The following is a 9523-nucleotide window of genomic DNA, read 5'->3' as shown; positions in this document are numbered from 1 at the left end:
TTAGACGCAAACATTTACTACCTAATGCAAGACCCTAAACGAAGTCCTAGAATTGGAATGCAATAATAATAAAAAACAAAATCCCGCTGCGGTGCCGCTCGACATCACATTTATATGATGTTCAAAGAGAAAAGACCATTTTTGAATGGACTCAGAATGAAATACCATATTTTTACGGTTTCCAAGGAAATGAAACATCACATTTGTATGATGCTCAAAGAGAGTAAGAAACCATAGTTGTATGGATTTGAAGAGAATGGAATACCGTATTTTTACGGAGTTCCAAGCAAATGAGGTATCATATTTGTATGATGCTCAAAGAGAATAAGAGAACGTAGTTGTATGGACTCGAAGAGAATGGAACACCGTATTTTTACGGAGTTCCAAGGAAATGAGGTATCATATTTGTATGATGCTCAAAGGGAATAAGAGAACATTTTTGAATGGACTCAGAATGAAATACCGTATTTTTACGGCTTCAATCTTCGGTTGAGATGAATTAATGAATTTGACAATGAAGAATTTGGAGATTTTTTCATGAATTTGAATTTGACGTAGAATTGGATTTGATGAATTTGGGGAATTTGAATTTGACGTAGAATTGGATTTGATGAATTACGGGATTTTGAATTTTGACGTAGAATTGGACTTGATGAATTTTGGGAATTTGAATTTGACGTAGAATTGGACTTGATGAATTTTGGGAATTTGAATTTAACGTAGAATTGGATTTGATGAATTACGGAATTCCAAGGAAATGAGGTATCATATTTGTATGATGCTCAAAGAGAACATTTTTGAATGGACTCAGAAGGGAATGGAATACCGTATTTTTATGGAGTTCCAAGGAAATGAGGTATCATATTTGTATGATGCTCAAAGAGAATAAGAGAACATTTTTGAATGGACTCAGAAGATAATGGAATACCGTATTTTTACGGAGTTCCAAGGAAATGAGGTATCCTATTTGTATGATGCTCAAAGAGAATAAGAGAACATTTTTGAATGGACTCAGAAGAGAATGGAATACCGTAATTTTACGGAGTTCCAAGGAAATGAGGTATCATATTTGTATGATGCTCAAAGAATAAGAGAACATTTTGGAATGAACTCAGAATGAAATACCGTATTTTTACGGTTCTCGAGGAAATGAGATATCACATTTGTATGATGCTCAAAGAGAATAAGAGGACATTTTTGAATGGACTCAGAATGAATGAAATAACGTATTTATACGGATTTCAAACAAATGAGACACCATATTTATATGATGCTCAAAGTTAACTCAAGGACAATGGACTATCGTATTTATACGAATTCCAAGAAATGAGACATCACATTTATATGATGCTTAAAGAGAAGAGACCATTTTCAAATGAATTCAGAGATAATTTGAGCTTTGACATAGATTATCAGAGAAAAGGAACTGAAATCTCTAATTAACAACTTTGGAAGCAAATGATTCCATACCACCATGCAGCAAAGGTCTTTCAAGGCTTGAACATGAGATGCCACTTCATTAGCAACCTGCCCCAGTTTAAGGCCTTCTAACCTTCTTCTATTCATTGACCGGAGATCATTCTTGCAACGATTTTTCACCATTCATGACAGTCGCACCTTTTCCAAGTTTCTCGGAATCTGTTAATGAACCTGCCTTCAGAGTGATTGCACCCTACAACAATTCTTTAAAATAGCATTTGTAAATTTTTCTAAAAATAGAACCACAGACATTGGTAATAAAAAGACAAAATAAGAAAGATTACTCAAGTGATCTCGTGATGCTTCTGACTTATCAGTATTTTCTTTTGGGTTAGGTTAGCCTCTTTTAAAGAATGTTTCTCCACTGATAAACATCTTAACTTATTTTTTAAGACAGTGATACTTCATATATCCTTCTATCAACTTTCGGATTGTTTTGAAATTAATGCCCTTAGTTTCGGGAATCATTGTTATTTTTGCCTGACCTACTGAGAGTTCAGAGGTCGATGTAATTCTTCTGGCGTGAACCCCATCTTACCACGACCAAGTATTCCTTTTTAGATTTTCAACTTGGCGGACCGTTCAACCTTAACTTTTGCCTGAATCGCCTTTTCAGGTTTTTGACTCAGCAGGCTACCCCCTTAACTTTTGCCTAAGCTGCCTTTTCAGGTTTTCAACTTAGCAGGGGAATGATCCTAAATTTTGCCTAGATCGCCTTTTCAGGTTTTCAATCTAGCGGATCTTCAAGCTCCATTCTCTTTTTTTTTTTTTTTTTTTTTTTACTTGAACACCAAAAGGACTTTACAGGTGAGGTAGAGCTTTTCAAAAAATGGCTTTAGGTTTTGCAAGAGTTTCAACCGAACCTGTGAACAGGTTGCCTACGTATCCCAGTGTAGGAATCAGGTCATGCGTAGTTCAGGGGAATGCCCCTAGTACATTGGGTTTTGAAGGAAAATTTTATGTAGGCTCAAAAGGGTTTGCAAAAGGTTATATATTTTTTGATTTTGGGTTATGAATTTGGGTTTTATTCGGCCAAAAGACGGCCTTCTGGTGTTCAAGCATAGAACCTCTTGAGTTGATCAAGATTTGTTGGTTCCGGCAATATTTCTCCATTTAAATTACGGAGCTTGACGGCTTTTCCAGGTAAGATTTGGTCCACGATGTATGGCCCTGACCAATTAGGCTTGAATTTGCCTCTTGGGTCAAACACTGGTGCTCGGTTTTCTTTTAGAACAAGGTTGCCTTCTTCGAGATCTCTGATTTTAACCTTTTTATTAAAAGCCCGGGCTATTCTGCGCTGATAACCCTGCACATGGTAAAGCGCTTTTAACCTCTTTTCATCTAGCATATTCAGCTCTTTATATCTGGCGTCTACCCATTCATTTTCTGGCAACTTGACTTCAGCCAATACTCGGAGCGAAGGTACACGAATCTCTACAGGTAGCACTGCTTCCATACCATAAACAAGAGAGTAAGGGGTTGCCCCAGTTGAAGCTCTAATTGATGTTCTGTAAGCCCACAAGGCGTACGGCAACTTATTCGACCAATCCTTATAAGTTTCTGACATCTTGCTAATGATAGTCTTGACATTTTTGTTTGCAGCTTCCACTGCTCCATTTGTCTGCGGCCGATAAGGTGAGGATTTGTGATGCTTAATCTTGAACTCTTCGCAAAGAATGATAACTTCTTTCTTGAAATGAGATCCGTTATCTGAGATAAGTTCATGGGGAATCCCATATCTGCATATGATATTGGTTCGTATGAATTTAGCAACTGATGCGGATGTAAGCTTTGCATAAGAAGCGGCCTCAACCCACTTAGTGAAGTAGTCAATTGCAACGAGTATGTACTCGTGACCACTGGATGACTTAGGGGAAATTTTGCCAATAATGTCAATTCCCCAAACCGAAAACGGCCAAGGAGAAGTAAGAGAATGCAATTCGGTAGGTGGTACATGGATGAGATTCGCATGTATCTGACATTTATAGCATTTCTTCACAAATGTGTGACAATCTGCTTCCAATGTTGGCCAATAGTACCCCAGACGTAGGATCTTCTTTGACAACATCTTCCCATTCATATGAGGTCCACACACCCCTTCATGAACATCTGCGAGAATTTCTTCTGCCTGATCTTCAGTGACACATAAGAGTTGAATTCCGTCGAAGGACCGTCGATACAGCTCTCCTCCACAAATGACAAAGTTAGCCGCCAATCTCTGCAAAGTCCTTATCTCCTTATTCGACGCCTCATTGGGATGCCCCTGGCCCGAGATGTAGTTCTTTATGTCCGTATACCATGGTTTACCATCCGGACATCTTGCAGCTATCTCTATAGCATCAACATATGCAGGAGCCCATTGCTCTTGAACCGTGATGGGCCTCATTTTCATATTGTGAGGTATGTCAATCATAGAAGCTAACGTCGCTAAGGCATCGGCGAATCTATTCTTCAACCTTGGCAAATAACTGAAAGTGATGTGCTGGAATTGCTTAGCGAGAATATCCAAGTATTCATGATATGGCAGCAACTTTTCTTCTTTGGTTCTCCATTCTCCTTGGGTTTGGCAAATGATTAACATTGAATCTCCATATACGTCAAGATTCTCTATGCCTAAGGCCAATGCTGCCTCAAGCCCAACAATGCATGCTTCATACTCTGCCATATTGTTGGTGCAATTGAATTGTAACTTAACTGCAAGGGGAACATGCTCATTTCGGGGTGACACAAGCAATGCCCCTACTCCTTGCCCTGTTTGGTTTGCTGCTCCATCAAAATAGAGGGTCCAACCAGTTTCTGGATATTCATCTTCTACCATCATGATCTCTTCATCTGGGAACATCGTCTTGAAAGGCTGATTTTCTTCTCGGGGTGCTTCTGCCAATTGTTCAGCAATGACTCGGCCCTTTACTGATTTTTGGGTTACATGGGTGATGTCAAACTCAGACAACAACAATAACCATCTGGCAGTCCTGCCTGTCAAGGCTGGTTTTTCAAAGAGATATTTCAGAGGATCCATCCTTGACAGGAGCAAGACCTTATGTGATAAAATGTAATGCCTGAGTCGCTGAGTAGCCCAAACCAAGGCTAAGCAGGTTTTTTCTAGGACAGTATACTTCTGTTCATACTCCAACATCTTCTTGCTAAGATAATACACAGCCTTTTCATGCTTGGTTTCTGGATCTTGCTGCGCTAACATACAACCCATTGTGGTTTCTGTTACTGACAAATAAAGCAGCAATGGATGTCCCGGTATCACTGGTGCTACTATCGGTGGTTCAGACAAACTTTGCTTTATCTTTTCAAAGGCCTGCTGACATTCCTCTGTCCATTCTTTGGAAGAGTTCTTCTTTAAGAGCTTAAAGATAGGTTCACAAGTTGATGTCAGATGAGCGATGAATCGCCTTAGGAACTGTATCCTTCCTAGGAATCCCCGAATTTCCTTCTCGGTTCTAGGCGGCGGCATCTCCTGGATAGCCTTAATCTTCTGAGGATCCACCTCTATACCCCTTTGACTCACCATGAATCCTAACAACTTACCAGAGGTAACCCCGAATACACACTTGCTAGGATTCAGGCGAAGCTGGTATTTGAGTATTCTTTCAAAGAACTTCTTGAGGTTCGGGATGTGATCCCTCCTTTCCCTAGCTTTTACAATCATATCATCGACATAAACTTCGACTTCTCTATGTATCATGTCATGGAGTAAGGCTGTAGCTGCTCTTTGATACGTCGCACCAGCATTCTTAAGACCAAATGGCATTACCCGATAGCAATATGTCCCCCATTGTGTAATGAACGAGGTCTTAGCCATGTCCTCGGGTGCCATCTTAATTTGATTGTAGCCCGAGAAACCATCCATGAAAGATAGTAATTCATGCCCGGCCGTATTGTCCACCAAGATATCGATATGTGGTAGAGGGAAATCATCTTTTGGACTTGCCTTGTTCAAATCCCTAAAATCTACACACATTCTCACCTTTCCATCTTTCTTCGGTACAGGTACTATATTTGCGAGCCATTCTGGATATTCCACCACTTGCAGAAATCCAGCATTCAACTGCTTAGTAACCTCTTCTTCTACTTTCAGGACCCACTCAGGCTTCATTCTCCTTAGCTTCTGCTTTTTAGGTTTAATCCCAGGCAACAAAGGTAGCTTGTGTTGAACAATGTCTTCGCTCAACCCGGGCATATCTTTGTAGGACCAGGCAAAAACTTCTTTATATTCCTTAAGTAGGTTTATTAATTCATCGCGCTCTTCAGATGATAGAGTATTTCCAATTCGTATTTCCTGTATTAAATCTTCTGTTCCGATGTTTATAATTTCGATTTCATCTTTAAGAGGCTGGGCTCGGCGCTCCTCCTCTTGTTTGAGCATATGCTGTAATTCAAAGGGAGTTTCGTCGATCCCCTCTTCCTCGTCTGAGGAGGGAGTGTTATCATTATTATTAAAGTCAGAAGCAAACACAGAGACATACTGAGAATCAGATTTCATTGAATTGAAAGAAGTTACATCATTATCATTGGACTCATCCTGAACAGGCTCAGGATTCACATAGTAAATAAACTCAGAAAATGACTCGCCTGGACTAGGCACTGACACCGATTCACTCGACTTGACTAGACTTGACTTAGCAATATAATAAGGTGGAAAAACATCAGAACTCCAGTTTGAAAGATTTTCTGTTGCAGGTGCAATCTGACTCTGAGGTTCAGTAAAGGTATCATTACTCTGAATAACTGCCACCAGCACATCTTCACAGTCAGTCTCTTCTTGCTTTTTAGAATGATCTAAAACGGGCAACTCCTGACAAACAACATCAGGCACATCTTCTTCGAACAAAGACCCCAACATATCTGGCTCAAGGCAGACTATCCAATCCTCAACAGTTTTTTCAACACAATATACCGGCGGTTCTGTTTCTGGGAGAGCAAGGCCACTGAATATTTCAAAACCCGGTATCATGATCCCTGTTACTGAGTCATACCATGGTTCAGAAAACCCATAGTATGGAGAAGTCTCACCTTCTTTGATAAAGTGACCATTCATTGATAAGGAATATGGAGTCATCGGGAGTATCCTTCCAGTGCGGCAGATTTCTTCCTTCAATTTCAACAATTCTTTCATGGATTCCTCCTCCTCCTCAGTAGGTATATACCCAAGACCGAAAGCTCCAGAGTTTGCTTTGATTGGGCGCCAGTGAGACGCTTTGCTTGGATCACGGCCTAAATTCATACCCGGAAAGTAGTTCATTTTTCTCATCATCTTGGCAACCACAGGACTGATGGCAAAAGGCAAATACAACTCCTCCCGAGAGGCATCTTCATAGGAAATAGCAGTAACATCGAATGCGAAACCATTCAAGTTGTAATCATCTGCTTTTGTAACTGGAAGAATCCGAGTTTCTCCTGTTATCTGCCCTATTTCTGGCTCTTCGTCGCCTCTGACAGTGATCAATTTTCCTTCTTTAATGAACTTCAGTTTTTGATGAAGGGTTGAGGCAACAACACCTTCCTTATGCAACCAGGGTCGTCCCAGAAGTATATTGAACGAGGCTTTGATATCAATAACTTGAAATTCCACCTCAAATTCTTGACCGCCTATAACGATCCTGGTGGTAAGGACTCCGACCACATTTCTGCGGGTATTGTCATATGCGAGGATACCAAGGGTTGATTCGGCAAAATCAGTGGGACCGAAACCCAAGGTAATGGCAGTTCTTAATGGACATACATTCAACGCGGATCCATTATCTACCAGCACAGACGGTACTTTCTTGCCTTCGCAAACAACAGTGACATGAAGAGCTCTAGCATGATTCCGACCTTGAGGAGGCAGCTCCTGGTCTGAGAAACTAATGGCCCTGGTGGACACTTGAGGACAAATCAATTCAAATTCTTGAAGTTAATTAATTTCAGATTTCATGGATTTTCGATTTATGGACACTTGAGGATTACCAATGGTTCTAGGGTTCACCAATTTCGGCCCAGAATAGCATCCAAGGAAGGGAATCGTGCGTTCTTTCCTTGCGCAATTTAATACTTAGGTTATAACATCTTATTGCCTGGCATATCTCAGGATTTCCGTGGACAGTAACCTCGGAGCCAACAACATGCTATAGCTTAAGTATTCAAATTGTCAAAGATCGGTTGCAATTGGGATACGATTATGGATGCACTGGCCATTTTTCCAGGAAAATCTAAAGATCCTAAAATTTCTGTTTCAATGGATTAAGGAGTGAACATGTGACAAAATTTAAGGTTCTTTGGAAATTTTCACAATGATTTTTAATTAATTTCGAATTTTCAATGGATTTTATCAATTTTAAGCATATGAGTGATTTTACAAGTGAAATTATTGCAAACAAATTCGAAATGAGTTGAAATTTCTACAGCAGCAAGATATGATGAAATGTAGCTTACGGGAAGAGTTTTACAGATTTTTACATTAAGCTCATATTTAATTTCGATTTAACAATTGATTGACCAGATTGCACAAATAACACAGAAACCACTAGAAATATGAATCTAAATTCAATGAAATTTCTACAGTAATAAGATATAAGTAAAAATAACATACTGAGAAATGTTCATGAATTTTGGAAACCATTTACTATCAGTTTCAGATTTTTTAATTTTCAGACCAGATTATGAATTAACCCTACATCCCATATGAAAACAGATCCAAATCACTTGAAACTTTTACAGTAACTAGAAATGTGAGATTGAAGACTACTGTAAAAATTTTAAGAATTTTAGTTGTGATCTGATGTCAGTAACAATTCCTTCAAAAGCTGGTAAATTTCAAAGAAAGCATAAAATAATATACCAAACAAATTCTACAAATTCTCAAAATTTCATGGTAGAATGTACTGGTATCATATTAGTTTCCCACGAAATTTCATTAATTTTGGAATTCATTTAGTATATATTTTATTTTCGAAACACTCATGGAGATCATGATTTTGAGCATACATATTTAATTTTCAACTAAATCCAATTAAATACTAAAAATCATGCAAATATACCAAATAATTCTAGAAAAATCTAAAAATTAAGTACCTACCTGTGATCGAAATCCTCGTCGAATCCGAGAGCCGAAAAATTCGAAAATCGCACCGCCGCTTGATCCGCTTCCGCTTTCTTTCTCTTTTTCTTTGTTTTATTTTCTTTTATATTTTTTTTTATATGGAACAAGGGAGAGAGATGGGGAGAAACAAATAAGGAGAGAAAGTAGATAATGATAGTGTGAGAGTGAGAGATATTGAGGGAGGGAGATATTGAGGGAGAGAAAGAGAAAACTATCCAAAAACAATGTGTTGTTTTTCTCCTCCTTTCTTCCTCTCATCACCTCTCTTTATATAGTGAAAAACTTAGTGGAGAGGTGGAAATAAAAAATGAGAATGGTGGGTGTGGTGGAGAATAATGGAATATATAATGGTAATGGTGGGAATGGTGGTGGGAATAATGGAATATATAATGGTAATGGTGGGAATGGTGGTGGGAATAATGGAATATATAATGGTAATGGTGGGAATGGTGGTGGGGATAATGGAATATATAATGGTAATGGTGGGAATGGTGGTGGGGATAATGGAATATATAATGGTAATGGAGATAATGGTGGTGGGGATAATGGAATATATAATGGTAATGGAGATAATGGTGTTATTTTAAAGGGAAAAATGAAGTTAGTGGAAATGGTAGAGAAAGTTAAGTCATGCTAATGGTGAGTCCCACTTTGTGGGTTCCGCACAAGCGGGCCCCACATCAGCGGGCCCTACACAAGCGGGTCCCACATCAGCGGGTCCCACACAAACGGGTCCCACATCAGCGGGTCCCACACAAACGGGTCCCACACTAGCAGGTCCCACACTAGCAGGTCCCACACCAGCGGGTCCCACACAAACGGGTCCCACACCAGCGGGTCCCACATTCTCTTTTGCTCGGATTCTCATGAATAACCCTTCTCAATACTCAACGGAAAAAAAAATCAGAACATTGCAGGAATGACCAGAAAGATTTGAGAAAGCGTAAGGGACGA

The sequence above is a fragment of the Tasmannia lanceolata genome, unplaced genomic scaffold, assembly GCF_043159265.1.
Source record: "Tasmannia lanceolata isolate RefF3 unplaced genomic scaffold, GAP_Taslan_0.1 ptg000006l, whole genome shotgun sequence".
Classification (NCBI taxonomy): Eukaryota; Viridiplantae; Streptophyta; class Magnoliopsida; order Canellales; family Winteraceae; genus Tasmannia; species Tasmannia lanceolata.
This window is presented reverse-complemented; position numbering follows the sequence as displayed.